Source organism: Triticum urartu, chromosome 4 (genome assembly GCF_003073215.2).
Source record: "Triticum urartu cultivar G1812 chromosome 4, Tu2.1, whole genome shotgun sequence".
NCBI classification, from domain to species: Eukaryota; Viridiplantae; Streptophyta; class Magnoliopsida; order Poales; family Poaceae; genus Triticum; species Triticum urartu.
The window spans coordinates 174,015,015-174,030,089 of NC_053025.1; positions in this window are offsets into that span (position 1 = coordinate 174,015,015).

Here is a 15,075-nt window from a genome sequence, read left to right on the forward strand (position 1 = left end):
TAAATTCAAATTATTCAAATAAAGCCGCTGTTAGGTTGTTCTTTGTCAGTTTTACTCAAAAAGAGGAGTTGAAGATGTGCTCCCGTTCCGGTCTCTAACCCAAATCAGTCATGTTGTCGTTCATTTGTATGGCTGAAGCTTCGCTGCTGCTAAACATCAGCCAATGCTGAATCAACAACTCGCGCTGTCTTGAACATCATGTTGATAATATGAAGAATGGAGTATCTATGCTATAAATTTTTACTACTCTTATGCCTGTATTCACTGCTGCTGCTGCTGTACTTGTGATGATGCTACTTGTGATCTTCTGAAATGACCCATTGGCGACTTCATTACGCAGGGATAATGATTTTGCAGGTACCCCGAGAGGCCCTTGAGTTTGCCAGAATGTCGATTAACTTCCGTCCCGGCAAATTCGGGTACTCCATATGTCCTATTTTCAGCAAAGGTCATGCTGAAATTTTCCGTGAATTTTAGCATGACTTTGCTAAAAATAGGACATATGGGGTACTTGCGACTAATGCATGGGCCGGGTCTCTTAGTACTTAATTAAGTAGGATCAACTGCGTCTTGTGTTATACATATAGAAGTGTGATATCAACTCATAGTTATTACTAATGTCAGTTGCTCATCATCGATAAACTCTAATATAGTAGGATGACCTACTAAAAAAACCCATACCACATATTCTATTTGGATGGCCTTGCTAACCCTTGACCATAAATACTTGAGATGGATGTAGCATGCTTAAAGAAAGAAATGTTTTTAGGCCAACTGCACTGGGCCTGCTGAAAATGCACAAGTGTGCATGACTAACAATATTCTATTGTAAAGCTAAACAGGAAATAGGAACCACTCATCTTAACCATTTGCTCTCAAAATTACCAATTCACTTCTTACTACTGAAAATCTTAGACCATCTCCATTCACCAATAGCTCAAACCAGTTCGAAGGGCGTGTTTTCACCACACTGTGGATTATCTTAGTGGACCCAACATATATTTGCAGAAGTAACTTCCTATTCACCTAAAGGCATGAATTACCCAAATCTTGATTTATCCTCATTAAAGCTTTCCATCTGAATGGATTCTGCTACCTATCTATCCTCTACAAGACCCTCCACCTATGTTTCTATTTTGATACCTTTCTTTCAACTCTTAACCAGTTCCATTTCTCCACTAGAATTTCCCCTAGAACTTGTTATATCAACCAATCAACTCCTTATTAGAAGAACTCCACCAGAATTTTCCCTAGAACGCATGCAAGCTTCCAGGTCCTCGTAGGGTCTCCGTTATAACTTATAAGAACTTGGAAATGCAATCTATTAGTGCAAGAAGTGAATGAAACTCTATTACTTAATTAAGATTTAACAAAATGTCAATATTACTTAATTAAGTAGGATGAACTTAGTTGTTATAATATTTCAAGATGATATGATGATGATGGCTTTTAGGGTGCCTCGTCATCGATAAACCCTAAATGATGAAAACTTGGGCTTTTGCGGTGCCTCGGCGTCGACAAACCCTAAATGATATAACCTTGGCTTTTAGGGTGCCTCGGCGTCGACAAACCCTAAATGATAAAACCTTAGGTTTTAGGGTTCCTCGGCATCGATAAACCCTAAATGATGAAAACTTAACTTAGCATTAGGGTGCCTCAGCGTCGACAAACCCTAAATGATAAAAGCTTAGCTTTTAGGATGCCTCAGTGTGGACAAACCCTAAATGATGAGACCATGATAATTCCTCACAAACCAACCCTTAAATAACACTGAGCCATTATGCCGTCACCCTTGAAGCCTTGCGGGCATTTGCCCCTTAGCTTGTTCATTCCGTAGATTTCCAAAATTCAGTTTTGTTCCTTAACAATAACCAACTTTTTGACCAAATTTTTTCCCTATTTAGAGCGAAACATGGCCCACAACAATGAGGCTGGCAGTTCGGGCAAGGCATTCTGGGAGCTGTCCCAGGAGATGGAGGAAGAACCTCACCGCTATGAGGACGCCGTGGAAGACACCGATCCCGACTACACAACCCCTAGTGGCATCGGGGATGACACCACTGATGGTGCCGCCGAGGATGCCACCACTGATGATGGCAGCGCACGCATAGATGGAAGCCAACCGAAGAGGCAATGGAAGGACTGGCGCGCGAACGTGCTCGGCACCGTCAAGGAGGAATTTACTGAAGTGTCCTCTAAGGGGAATCCAACGGCACCCCCAGAATTAGTCAAGGGGTACGCGGGACAGCTCGGGTGCATTCTACGGAGTACCGTCTCGATCAACACCGAGAACCCAAGGCATCGTGACTGAGGGAATTTGCACAACCTCCTCTTCATGAAGCTGCACGAACGATACAAGTTCCCCGGTGACTTCGCAAACACACGCCTCTCAGGGAATAAAGTGAACAGTGCCGCCCTCACGAAGATGAGCACGACCCTGGCTACTTGGAGAGCCACGGTGAAGAGAATGATTCAAAAAGGTGATAGTTATGAGAAGATCAAGGAGAAAAATCCTTCAATCAGCGAAGATGACTAGCTGGAGTTCAAGATCAAGTGCGAGAGCAGTGCAACCGTGGAATCAAGTCAGCGGGGGAAGGAGATGCGGGACCTGAACTTAGGGGTCCACAAACTCGGTCCCGGCGGTTACAGAGTGGATAAATCTATATGGGACAAGGAGGACGCGGAGCGTGCCGAGCAAGGCCTACCGCCCATCTTCGAGAAATACCGTGACAAGCAGACCAGGAACTATGTCACAGCCCGGTACAAGATTGACCCGGTAACCAAGGAGCTTACCACGGATCCGAAGACCAATGCGCTTGAGCTTGTTCTAGTAAGGAATACACCCCCACGTAATTAGCTCCATATGGTTGCATTCTAATTAATGAAGCCAAATTTCTAAATGGTTCGCGTTCCTTCCGCATGACACTGAAAGCAATAGCACGGGGTCGTCTCAGAGCTCCCCTTTCGACACCCCTTTAAATAGGGCGTTGAACATAATGAAAAACAAGGATAAGCTCAGTAAGCCGACGTCAGCTGGTCGTGTGTCCGGCAAAGGCATGTCCACGAAATGGTCGGAATACTGGGCGAAAGGAGAGAAAGACCAGCTCGGAAAGCCAGGAGCGCGAGGTTCAAGAACTCAAGGCAAAAGTGGCGCGGATTCCGAAGATAGTCGAAGAGCAAGTGCGAGACCAACTGGGAGTGATGATCACCGCCATTATGCCTACCTTGCTTGAGGGGCTGCAGGCATGGATTGCGGGCGGCCAACAGGGGCCGCCCTCGATTCCCAGCTTCACGGGCAGCAACTCGCACAACGCGCCGGCGGCGCCATTGGTGTCTCCGGCGGAGGCGGCATTGGTGTCTCCGGCGTCGGTGCCGGCATTGGAGCTTAATGCACCCGGGTGTGGGAAGAATACGCCGGCCGGCACCTCGGTAGCAAGCGGCCCCTCCGTCACTTGCGCGCCTGCCGTTGGCGGTGCCTCGACATTAGCCGAGCTCGACGCCATCACGGTAACAAAGCCTCTCGGCCGATGACTTCATCTCCTTGCCTTTGACTGGGCATCCCTGACTCCCTACATGTTTTCGCAGGGCGCCGCCGATGTTCCATGCACTCTCCTGCACTTTGTGAGTGGCGAGTTGATCGATGTCGCCAAGGCCAGAATCGTTCAACCGGACAACCGCATGTTCCACGGTAATCCGATGCCACCCAACGTGTATAGGGTTCAACTGGTTCGGGTGCTGCGGGGCTGCGATGACTTGTTACCTCCGTATCGACTCCCTGGGGCCGACGAAGATGATGTGATGACCCTCAGCGCCTGCATAGGCTGGTCCATGCTTTGGCCGAAGAGCCAGATTCGTTTGGGGGTGGGGGACACCACCCCACAGACAACACCTCCAGTGGTGCCGGCGCCAAGCCGTGGCAAGACCGCCGCAACGCTACCGTACGACGACGGCGAACATATGGCCGATCCAGACATGCATATGGCACGGGATCCGGATGACGACGACGGCACATTTACCAGGGTCGATAACTACTTCAACGAACATGGGTACGGTGAAGAATTCTTGGGGCCTCCTTCTCAAGAACCCAACCCTGCAAAAGACGATCGCGATCTAGCTGGTACCGCGGGGAAAACCAATTGCAACAGGCGTCATCTGGCGTTTAGTTCTCAGGAGACGCCTCTAGCTGCCGCCTTCATCGAGCCTCAGATAGCCGAGGTGTGAAATATTATCAGCCCCAACACACTCAAGAAGGCTGTCTGTGAGCAGAACTCGATCCCATTACAGCAGAAGAAGAAGGGACAAAAAAGAAAGAATAACAAGGGTGTGAGCCAGCCAGCACCGAGTACGATCCATGCTCAGGACGGGCCACCTACATCTAAGGATATCTCGAGGAGGGTGCATGTGGCGGGTAGGCCGATGCTACCCACTAATCTGCTCAATGCTGCAACCGGTGCTATGCGGAGTCTGCATGACAGTGTTCTTTCTTTGGAGAAGCGGCGTCTCTCCGAGAATAATGTGGCATACCCGGTTTTCGTGGCCAAGGTGCCAGAGGGCAAGGGCTTTGTCAATAGCGCCATCGGGGGTATGATCGTCCCACGGTTTGATGACATCTTCGCTATGTTTAACCTTCATCCGCGGCACTACACCTTTGTTCGTCTATTTTCGCTGAGTATGGAGATGCGGATCATTAGAGACAAGACCCCGGACATCGTGATAGTCGACCCATTCTACATGCGTGCCAAGATCTTGGGCAGCGCTGGGGACCGGCAAGTCGCGAGTTCATACCTCGAAGGTGTCATTCTGGCAAACCCAGATAAGGATAACTTCCTCATGCCTTACTTTCCCGAGTATGTCATCCCCTCACCGCCCCGTAACATATGATTTCTTAGATTTCGATCGTTCTTTTTTTTCTAACATTCCGTGTTTTGTGTAGTGACACACGTTGCACACTCATCCTCTTAAGCCCGAACTATTCCACGGCCACGTATTTTGACGCGAACCGTCAGTCGAATAAATACTACACAAATACCAAGAAAGTTCTTGATGATGTTCTCCCCGGCTATGCCAAATCTGGAGGCACCTTTAGGAGGCCAATTCTTAGGTACAGTAAGCATGTGTTCACCCACGTAACGATGTTCCCCTGCGTCAAGCAGCCGCCTGGCGGTCAGAAGGATGCCTACTATGCCCTCCATCACATGCGGGTGATCGTACGGGACCATAATCAACTTCTGCTACCAAATAGTCTCAAAGATTGGGCCGCACACTTGTCGGCAATCCAGGACGCGGACCTCAGACAAGAATTCTTTTGCATCCAGTCAGAGTTTGCGGAAATCATCCATCAAGATGTCCTTTGAACCTCGGGGCAGTTCTACCTCAGATATCAACCGTCCAACAGTGAGATAAAAACAACGCTACAAATGCAGGATGACAACGATCGCCATTTCATGACAATCACGAAAGACGACAGCTTCATCCACGCTCCAGTCCCTGAGTCAAGTCAAAAGTAGTGATGCTATGTAGTTCTGAAATATCGATTAGCTCATGTTGTAATTAAACTTTAATGAACTTGTATGTCTCTTTGGTTTGGACAGTCATTCAACTTATATGTAATCGATGCTATTTATTAGTAGGACCATGAATCGTGCTATTAATGTGTTGCTTTTATCTTCTGATCCTTTTGTTGCATACTTATATATTGCTTATGTATTGTCTGTGAATTGCTACTAACGTTTTGTTTGGCTAGTGCATAGAGATGTCATCGTATGTCGTGTACAAGGGTAAGGTTCTCGGAGTCTACGACGGCTGGGAGGAGTTTCGGAGACAGGTTCACCATTTCAGCAGTAACGATTACAAAGGGTACACCACTAGGGTTGAGGCGGAAGCTAGATACGCGCGCTATCTAGCGGGAGAGAGCAAGGAGCGGAGGAGGAACCAGATGAAGACTAGTTTCATCGCGATGATGCTAATCGTGATGACCACAGCTCTCTTCTATGTGATGGTAGTTTAGATGATCGATATCGACTTGTAATGTGAAGCCAAACTCGCTACTCGCGGTCTCGAGACTTGTAATGTTCTATCTTTGTTCGATCTTTTGAATTCGAAGACTAATATGATGAATTGTATTCGGAGACTAATCTTCTATTTGTATTCGATAAATCTGTTGTTTATATGTTCTGTTGTCTATATTCTGTGCAGTAATATATTTTGTAACCTGTGCAAATATCAGAAAAGAAAAAAATTCCAAATATTCATACTAGTGGCGCACCATACTACACTTTAGTGGTGCACTACAATAAACATACTAGTGGCGCATTGTCTAGTAGTGCGCCATTAGTAACCCAGAGCACAAGGTAAATATGGCCCCCTGGGAGGCATAGTAATGGCGCACTAGGGGACATACTAATGGCGCACCAGGGGTGCGCCATTAGTAATTGTTACTAGTGGCGTGTTAATAGTGGTGCACCTGTAGTGCGCCATTAATGGCCAAAACAGGTGCGCCACCAATTAGCCTTTTCCTTGTAGTGTTTGTTTGGTTGCCTTGGTGGAATGGATCCGGTCCAAGATGAGATGAGATCCCTCGCTACGATGGTGGCTAGTCCTATATATAGAGGCCCGTGTCCTCTTCTCAAATATGAGGCGGGAAGGGAACCCACAACGGCCAATTTGAAGGGGGGCAGCTAGTACAAGCTATCCTGACAAAAGATGGTCTTCGCCTTCCAAAGGCTCTGGTGATGACGCCGTCCTGGGCTCCATCGTGACCTCTGTCCTGCCGTCCTGCTGGTCTTGGTCTCGTTGCACCGATATGGAAGCCTTTGCTTGATGCCTCGGGACACCGCACCTGTGCTTGCCTCTTTAGCACCAAAGAGGAAATGAGGACACTGCGCGCTAGCGCCCGCCTGGCCCTGGTCGTCATGGCTTGCGTCATAGGAACCTCGCGACGTGCCCTTGCCTTGATCTCTTCGCCCCTCGTGAGCCAGCCTGGGGAGGCCGCCCCTGAGGAGGTCTTGCGTCATCCGCCTCGCGAGGCTTGGCCCCTCGCGAGGGTCTTGAGTGTTTGCTGGTGAAGATGGGTCGTACAGGGCCGCTGGTGGAGCCACGCCATGGGCCATAGGTAGGAAAGTCTGGGAACCCCCGTTCCTAGGAGGCCGACAGTAGCCCCCGCGCCCAAGGCACGCTTGGACTTGGCTTCGAGGCGAAGCCAAGGGGAAAGTGTGGAGCGCCACGGGCCCCAACAGCCTGCGGCCTCGCAGGACGCATGGCGATTGATTGGACGTGGGCGTCTTCGCTTCCCCACGCTTCCTCGGCAACTGCTCGATGAACAAAAGACTGGTGCGGGCTACATTTGCCTTCATTACCTTCCCTCGTTTTGCTCCAGATCCCCTTTCTTGCCCTTCGCTTCTAGAGACTCCAGATCCACCTAGATCCTCCTTCGAGCTTGCCGTTGATGGCGCCCAATAAAGCCTGGGCTACTCCTTCGACATCCTGGTATGAGCCCGCGCTTGACTTGCCGAACGTGTCGGAGAAGAACCTTGCCGCTTTGCGCTTGATGACGGCGGAGGGTGACGAAAAGAGGAAGACTGTGCTCCGGGCCGGCTCCGCCGAGCCTGAGGCCCCTGGTAGCACTTTCTACCCCTTCTTCACGAGTAGCATCATCGCCGGGCTGCTTCCCCCTTCTCCGACTTCTTCTACTCCGTCCTCAGTCACTATAAGATCCACGCCCTCCATCTTCATCCCAACTCCGTCCTTCTCCTATCGATCTTCGCCTTCTACTGCGAGGCGTACGTCGGAGTGATGCTGTCCGTGGCACTGCTGCACCACTTCTTCTTTCTTCGGCTTAAGGAGGGCCCTTGCTCATGGTGCGTTGGCTTCATCGCGGCCAACAAGACCAATGCAATCTCGAAGGCCGGGAAGAAGGCCAAGGGCTTCAGGATCAAGTGGGTCCTGATGGACGCCAAGCGCGTCCACCCCCGGCTGGTGTTGCCGATGGAGATGCCTGTGTCCCACGAGGGATGGCTTCGCACGAAGCTCACCGACCCACGGATGACGCAGGTGCTGGAGAGGATGACTGCCGACCTAAAGCCCGACGACTCGAGAACGGCGAAGCTAACGGGGGCCATGATCGCCAAAGAATTCATGGCGCAGCGTGTGGCTCCACTCCAAGCGCGCCCGCGCCCACTCTGGAAGCTTGGAGACGAATGGGACGACCTCCGCCTATGCCCGGAGCCCCTTTCCGACGAGGAATTGCGCTCGACTTTTCGTTCCTTGGTCGGGGACGACCAAGGGTACCCGCCTAATGGCCTTGCTCCCTTGTTCCACCGCTAGGACGGGGCAGAGGTCGCCACCGCCATGCCCTTTTTTGATGAGTGCGGGCTCGTGCCTCCTGCGCCCACAAACATCCCGGTGGCGAAACTCCGGTGGTCGTGTCTTCTGGCGAGTCTCGCGAGGAGGGAGAGGAGGAAGAAGAGGGAGAGGAGGAGCACGACTCAGAGGAGACCCGCAAAGGGGCGGGGGAGACCTCCCCCCTTGCGCAAGGCCGACATCCTCCGCACCCTCCCTGATGATGATGATGAGGCCGATGCCCCCCTGGAAAGGGAGGAGCTGCGTACTGCAGGGGGCTCCTCGAGGTCCAAGGTCAGTCCTCGGAGGAAGTCACCGGTCGGGATTCCGATGAGAGGAAGGTCGGCGCTGGTCTCCCGAGAGGACGCCCCTGTTCTGTCGCTGCCTGAAGCTGCTTCCAACTTGCCTGCTGTCCCCTCTTCTGCACATACAGCCCTTGCGCCCACGCCTCAGGCTGGGAGGCTCTCGAGCTTCAAGCTTAGGAAGTAGAGGGACTACGCCGTGGTGGACTAGTAAGTATCCTTGTCTTGCCTTGTTCCAGCTTCTGCTACTGATTCTTGACTCCTTCCATTGCTTGACTAGGGCGACACCGTGGGGAAGAGGAGGAAGGAGGACACGGCGGTACTGCTCGGGACCAAATCGCCTGCAGCGGCCGCTCCCTCCTCCGCAGGTAAGGATGGTGGCGGTGCTTGCTACCTCTTGAGCACTGCGTTGGATTTCCTTGAAGAGGAGATGATGATGCAGCAAAGTAGCGTAAGTATTTCCCTCAGTTTTTGAGAACCAAGGTATCAATCCAGTAGGAGGCTACGCGCGAGTCCCTCGTACCTACACAAAAACAATAGCTCAACGCAACCAACGCGCTTAGGGGTTGTCAATCCCTTCATGGTCACTTACGAAAGTGAGATCTGATAGAGATGATAAATTATATTTTTGGTATAGAGATGCAAAGTAAAAAGTAAAAGGGCAAAGTAAAAAGCAAAGCAATAATAAAGTGATGGAGATTGATATGATGAGAAAGAGACCCGGGGGCCATAGGTTTCACTAGTGGCTTCTCTCAAGAGCATAAGTATTCGATGGTGGGTGAACAAATTACTTTGAGCAATTGACAGAATTGAGCATAGTTATGAGAATATCTACGTATGATCATGTATATAGGCATCACGTCCGAGACAAGTAGACCGACTCCTGCCTGCATCTACTACTATTACTCCACTCATCGACCGCTATCCAGCATGCATCTAGAGTATTAAGTTAAAAACAGAGTAATGCCTTAAGCAAGATGACATGATGTAGAGGGATAGTTTCATGCACTATGATAAGAACCCCATCTTGTTATCCTTGATGGCAACAATACAATACGTGCCTTGCTGCCCCTTCTATCACTGGGAAAGGACACCGCAAGATCGAACCCAAAGCTAAGCACTTCTCCCATGGGAAGAAAAACCAATCTAGTAGGCCAAACCAAACTGATAATTCGAAGAGACTTGCAAAGATAACCAATCATACATAAAAGAATTCAGAGAAGATTCACTACAATAACAACAACCCTAAAGCAACGTTTGTTTAGCAACAAAGATGACACGATGTGTTGTTTGGATCAACCTCCCACCTTCCTCACCTATCCCTCACTTAACGCTAACATCCCCATTCGCTAAAAAAGCTAACCCCCTCGGCGTACCCATCTCCACTACTCTATCCGCCATCTTTCTCCTTGGATTCCTCTCTCACCCGAACACCACACCGCCACCGCCAGTTCCGGCTAGCTCCGATGCCCTCCTGACCGCGCTGTCAGTCACCACCCGGATCCTCTCAGTTCTACCCTCGGATCATCTGCCGCCGCGGCATCCTCCGCGCCCCTGCATATGCTCCCACAACAACCCTGGTCGGCACGGGCCGCACGGCCTCTGGTTCGTAGACCCGCTACCTCCGTGCCTCCGCATATGCTGCTGTCGTATAGACCTTGACGGTGCTGTCCGCCTCGGCTACCTTGCCTCCCACACCAACAGTACAAGAATAATCTGTATGTGTGTTAGGCACCCAAACTATTTACAGGTGATCTTCATAGCCTCCTTGGACATTACAGCAATGATGTATGTTACTACATCACCAGTTTAATTGTCCTGATCTATACTTTTATATGTAGCTGAGTATTTTTTTTCATCTAGGTTTATTTACTAAAGAAAAGGTTCAGACCAAGTGTACCATCCCCACAAAGAGATGAATACGAGACAAATGGTATGGCCTGATTATCTGCAGAAGTCAATTCTAGCAGGGGACCCATATTGGGGTCCAATATTTGCTTTCTAATATCCATTACACCACAACAACCATCCAAGATCCCTTAACTAAATAACTTTAAATGACCCGAGTTCTTGGCATCAATGCATCATGCACTGAATTCCTCATGTATCACTATATTTTCCCAGTGCGTTAAGTTGTACAGGTTGCATTTGATACACTGGCACTCAGTGGTTTTCGTATGCAAATTTAAAAGGCCAAACCACGTCTTGTCATGTGGTAGGCTTTCATAAACCACTCTTAATACTGGTCTTGCCTGAAGCTACATTCCTTTCATTTCCTGTTTTCGATATTGCAGGTGGAGTTTTACAGGTTAAGTGATATCCAGAAGCAATTGAAATACTGGAGCAAAATCATTTGGACTTGAAGATTTATGGTACTGTAAGTTTGAAATCAGATTTCTTTTCAATAATATTCTTCAGCATTTTCTTGATTCCGTTCATATTATAAAAGGAGTGGACATAAGGTTATATCTCAAGGGCAAACAGGCTACTTTTGAGGGTTAAATTGGACTGAATAGAGTGATGCATACAAGACATGTTATCTGTTTCCATTATACTTTAAGATTGCGGGCTAAACCATTTCGTGGCTGGCTCGTGCAAACGCTACATCCACTATAGTCGGTGATCGCGGCCACTAACGCAGTTCGCGGGAACAGTGCATGTGCGTGTATATCCCACATCCAAACTAGTACATGTCCATATTTTTCTCAGAAAACAGGGGATTTTTAGCAGAAAATAGAGGATTTTTAGTATAAATTCGAACATAACAAGTGTAACAGAGATCTGCACCAGTTCAATAGATAAATATCAATATAAATTCAAGATCTCAAGGTCTACAGCAAGCATAACATCACCAGTTCAACACTTAAGAACTGCAGTACTTCCTGACGATGGGCCTGTGTTGAATCAACAAACGAATAGAGGATGGATGGAATAGGAGGACTCCTGTACCACCACTACCTGGTGATGTGCTGGGACCGGGTGTTGGAACTGTATGAGACTAAGATGCCATTGTGGCTGCAGAGGCGTCGTCATGCAGATGCCCCTCGTCGCCGGTAGCAGTCGGCCAGCCGACGGTACCTGGGAAGAACTATGCAGCCGCCACAACTTTTTCTGTCGTGGGGAAAGAAGGGAATGGAGTTGACGGTGCTAGGTTTCCCTAGAAGATGATATATATCTAGGAGGAATTTGGGCCGAGCTCTATTTTGCCAATTTGGGCCTCTGTTTCAGTCATTCGGCCAGCGAAAGTGCAGCAAAAGCGAAGGCAAATCACGTCGTTTTCGCGCGCGATCGCGTGTTTTGCTCCAAATCACGTTTTTTGAAGGAATGCTTCGCGGGGAGGCTTCCAGCCAGCGATCATGCAACTTTTGCCTGCGATTTAAAAGTTTGATTTCCATTTCATGGTGCATGTTATGCATCTATGCCTGCTAGATGTGTCCTATTGTTAATGAGTGGCAGAATGGTGTACACTTCTATCTTTGTAATAGCAGAGAACTAATCTGATCAGTCTAGTGTACACTTGTTAATTCTTATGATGTTTCATCTAAGTTCCCCATGTTAACTTATTCTGCACAAAACTTTGTTTATACACACCTCTTGTAGGGTTGGAACAACTTTGCGTAATATTGGACAATAGTATCACATTCAGAACAGGTTTGATCCATCTCAGACCTGTTATGAGGTACATGTCGTTACCTCATGTAAATCTTTTGAGTTCATTTTTTTTGTAATTCTGTTATGATATACATTTTGAAAAGTGTTTAAGTGATTAATAAAATTGGATATTTGATCTAAAGAAATGTGTTTAAGAGAACTAGCATACAATAGCTCCGTTGGACTCTGCCCTACTGTTTTGAGGGGAAAATGTAACAGCTAGCAGGCTATTGCACGGACAGAATATATCAGAATAGTACCACTTTCTGTTGCTTACCCTTAATATGAAGTTCATTTATTTTGCCTAGAGCAATGATGGAACCGTTGTTCATTTATCTTTGCAAACCTGCATATTGTTCACAATCCTATTCGAACTTTGATATTTAATGAACATTCCCTAGAGCCAAGAAAATCAAAGGTAGAAATGAAATGTTCCGTTAAGAAATATAACATCATTATATGTCGTACAAATTCCTACAGAAACATTGTAAATGTTCACATGTGGACTCATATATGTTGTATGAAAGCTTTATCTTGCTGTTATGATTCACCAATTTAAGCATTTCTACTTGTTTGAGTTTTCACCTCACCATCTAAAGCATAAATGCCAGAGAGACTAGTTGGGAATAGAATCTTGAAAGGATTTTTTTGCCTTTGCATTTTTCAATAGAATTATTTAAGTAGTTTTTATATGATTTCTGCGAGTTCTCTTCAATTTAGCTTGTTTCTTGTATGTTAGACATGATTTTCTACTAACATACAACAGGTTTGTTCATAAGTAAACAATGATCAGGAGTTTTTTGTTAGATGTAGTACTCTCATTTACTGCCTATAGTGCTACAAATGTCAGTCTTGAACCATTCTATGGTGCTCCTCCTTCAAATTTACTTGTCTATTAACATGATTCTCTCTACTGTAAGTTAGTCATATCATTTTGTTGTTGTTGTAGATTGCCAAGATAAACTGATGATGCATGGCTCAGATCAATTTTGATTGCAAGGATACAAATGGGGCTACTACAAGATAATTAGAATGTCATTTTTATGGTCGATGTTTCAAACCTTATATTTCATTGCAGGCTTGAGAATTGGGCTACTAGTAGATAGTTTCACATCTTGTAATCTTTGGATGATTCTTTTTAATGAAACATAGTTTATTTAATAAACGAGATATTTCTGTTTATTATATTGTGTCTTCCATGCACTATCCCAATATTTCTGGACGACAGTGTGTAAAATATCATTAATTGTTCATACTATCTAGAAAAGCTTATACGCGTTGCAACGATTTCTTATGTACATTTGGAAACCCTATTTTGCAGACCAACAACGCATATGATCCGTTGTTGGTATCTAACTCTATATGTTGCTATCTAACAATGCATCTACACATCATTTACCAACCCATGTATATATGTTGTTGTAGACCCTTGCAACGCCACCAACGGCAACGCATACTAATACGTTGGTGTAGACCATAGCAACACATATATGAATGTACAACAACGAATCAATGCATTGCTGAAGGGGGGTTTTTGTTGTAGTGATTCAAATATTATTCATAGATAGACTGGATCATAAACCCACAATTCGTCGGTCTCAACAAACACATCGCAAAAAGAAGATTACATCGAATAGATCTCCATGAGAGAGGGGGAGAACATTGTATTGAGATCCAAAAAGAGAGAAGAAGCCATCTAGCTACTAACTATGGACCCGTAGGTCTGAAGTAAACTACTCACACTTCATCGGAGGGGCTTGGATGATGATGTAGAAGCCCTCCGTGATCGGTGCCCCCTCCGGCGGAGCTCCGAAACAGGCCCCAAGATGGGATCTCGTGGATACAGAAAGTTGCGGCGGTGGAATTAGGTTTTTGGCTCCGTATCTGATCGTTTGGGGGTACGTAGGTATATATAGGAGGAAGGAGTACGTTGGTGGAGCTTCGAGGGGCCCACGAGGCAGGGACGCGCCCTGGGGGGGGGGGCGCCCTCCACCCTCGTGACCGCCTCGTGGCTTTCTTGACGGAGGGTCCAAGTCTCCTGGGTCTTATATGATGAGAAAATCGCGTTCCCGAAGGTTTCATTCCGTTTGGACTCCGTTTCATATTCTGTTTCTCCGAAACACTAAAATAGGCAAAAAAACAACAATTCTGGGCTGGGCCTCCAGTTAATAGGTTAGTCCCAAAAATAATATAAAAGTGGAAAATAAAGCCCAATATAGTCCAAAACAGTAGGTAATATAGCATGGAGCAATCAAAAATTATAGATACGTTGGAGACGTATCAAGCATCCCCAAGCTTAATTCCTGCTTGTCCTCAAGTAGGTAAATGATAAAAACAGAATTTTTGATGCGAAGTGCTACTTGGGAAAATTTCAATGTAAATCTTCTTAATTGTGGTATGAATATTCAGATTCAAAAGATTCAAGACAAAAGTTCATTTTGACATAAAAATAATAATACTTCAAGCATACTAACAAAGCAATTATGTCTTCTCAAAATAACATGGCCAAAGAAAGCTATCCCTACAAAATCATATAGTCTGGCTATGCTCTATCTTCACCACACGAAGTATTTAAATCATGTACAACCCCGATGACAAGCCAAGCAATTGTTTCATACTTTTGAAATTTTCAAAACTTTTTTGATCTTCACGCAATACATGAGCGTGAGCCATGGATATAGCACTATATGTGGAATAGAATGGTGGTTGTGGAGAAGACAAAAAGAGGGGAAGATAGTCTCACATCAACTAGGCGTATCAACGAGCTATGGAGATGCCCATCAAT